General features: G+C 38.0%; 1 pseudogene; it reads right to left on the bottom strand.

The window, feature by feature from the left end:
- Window positions 1-1,074: 1,074 nt before the first annotated feature.
- On the bottom strand, window positions 1,075-1,975 carry LOC146405458 (olfactory receptor 7A17-like; annotated as a pseudogene).
- Window positions 1,976-2,305: the final 330 nt, after the last annotated feature.

Here is a 2,305-nt window from a genome sequence, read left to right as displayed (position 1 = left end):
CTACTTGGCCCTTGGGCATGCTGTGTACCCTCTAGGACTTGTGAATTTATTTTTTTTTTTAATTTCCCCAATAGATATTGCTGAAATGTATCTTGCATTCATAATAAGAACCACAGGGCCAATCCAGTCACAGCATAGACTTGGTCAGAGAAATATCTGTGTGGTCTTGTCATAAGTAGCACAAGACTAGGTTAGTGCCTCAGACATTCTTAGCCAATAGTAACACTTCAAAAGGCTGAGAATTAAATGGAGCAATGTTACAGTCTATATTTTGAAGAAGAGAGGTTAAGGTTATAATGAAAGAAGTGATAGACTAAAGTAAAATCTGAACTTCACATTTTCCTCTACAATGATATCACATAAATGATCATAGTTGACAAGTATAGTTTTTTGCCCATGTAAGTCTTATACCTCATGATTGTCCCTTCAGGAAAATTAGGGAAAATTACATGATATGATACAGGTCATTTGAGAACAAAATTATTTTTAAGAAATCCAATTTGACCTATATAAGATATGCAATTTTTCAAATATTTATTATTTTTTCTTCTTTCTCTTTTTACAGCCACACCAGTAGCACTGGAAGTTCCAAGGCTAGAGGTCTAATTGGAGCTGCAGCTGCTGGCCTACACAACAGTGAGAGCAACATGATATCCAAGCCATATCTGTGACCTATGCCTGCAGCTTGCAGCAACACAGGATTCTTAACCGGCTGAGCTAGTCCATGGATCAAACCCATATACCCATGGATACTAGTCAAGTTCTTAACCTGCTGAGCTACAACAGGAACTACCAGATATTTCTGATCCAAGCTTGGGAAAAACTTTGGAATGTGAAAATTTACTTATAAATATGAATGTGGACAAAGGGGAAGCTGTTTATACACCAAAGAAGCTTTACAAAATGAATGATTTAAATTGTGTAGAGGAGTTTAGTTCAAATAAATGGAAATTTCAGCAAAAATAGAAGGAGAAATTTCTTATTCAACAATCTGATCAGAGGATAGCAATACCTATCTCTGAATTTTGAGCCCTAAAATAATAGGCACTCCTTCAGTCCCAGGACAATTAGCCCTTACGTAACAGTTATCCCAATGATTCTTTTCAGAGCTTTCTTTATGTCTTTGTTCCTCAGACTGTAGATGAAGGGGTTCAGCATAGGTGTGACCACAGTGTACATCACTGAGGCAATTGCACTTGTGTGTGAGCTGTGAGTACCAGCAGAGCTAAAGTACATGCTTAAGACTGTGCAATAAAATAATGAGACAACTGAGAGGTGAGATGCACAAGTGGAAAATGCCTTATACTTCCCCTGCACTGGTGTGATTTCTCATGTGGCGGAAACTATTTTAGAATATGAGTAATGAATCCCACTGAGGGAAGCACCATGCAACATCTCAGCTGCAAAATACGTCACCGTGTCATTAAGAAATGTGTCAGAACAAGCAAGTTGGGCCACCTGATTAATTTCACAGAAAAAGTGGGAGATTTCCACTTTTGTACAGAAGGGTTGCCACACCACCATTAGGCTCTATGACAAGGAATTCAGGACACTTATCATCCAGGACACCAGAACCACAATTCATAGAGCCAGAGTTTCATGATGACTGTAGTGTAAGGGTGGAAGATAGCCACAAAGCAGTCATAGGACATCGCAGCAAGAAGAAAGTTTTCCAGTGAAGCAAAGAGTAGGAAAATTATATCTGGGTGATGCAACATTTATAGGTTATAACTTTGATCTTTGTCTTTACATTCATCAGCATCTTTAGGATGGTGGTGGAGGTGAAACAGATGTCTGTAAAGGACAGGTTGGAGAGAAAAAAGTACATGGGCATGTGGAGATAGGAGTCTGAGATAACAGCCAGGATGAGGAGCAGATATCCAAATACAGTGATCAGGTACATGGAGAAGATAAGCCCAAGTATGAGGGACTGCCGTTCTGTTTCCTTTGATAATCCTAGAAGAAGCAATTCTGAAATTCATGTGTCATTCCCTAGTTGCATGTATTGGAGGTGACTGCCAGAAAAAAAAATAGTATAACTAAGTTTCTCAAGAATTTTCATTGGTGACTTAGTTGAAATTCTAGTATTTATATTTTGCATTTGAAAAAAAAAAACTATTAAATTTGTGTGAAACTTTCCTCTTTAATTGACCCCCCATGCTACCTCTGAATAGGAATTCCTATCCTGCATTCAGCCTTTTGTTCAAGTGGTCATGCATTCTATACTTTTAATGAGAAATTCTGTCATATATTTGGGAAATATAAATTGAGGTTTGACCAACATCTAGGCAAAGAGTAGAGGGTG

This window comes from Sus scrofa, chromosome 2, assembly GCF_054392235.1.
Source record: "Sus scrofa isolate SSC_HxYL_T2T_F1_AM1 chromosome 2, Sscrofa_HxYL_maternal_Yorkshire_Landrace_v2.0, whole genome shotgun sequence".
Taxonomy (NCBI): Eukaryota; Metazoa; Chordata; class Mammalia; order Artiodactyla; family Suidae; genus Sus; species Sus scrofa.
This window is presented reverse-complemented; position numbering and strand designations above follow the sequence as displayed.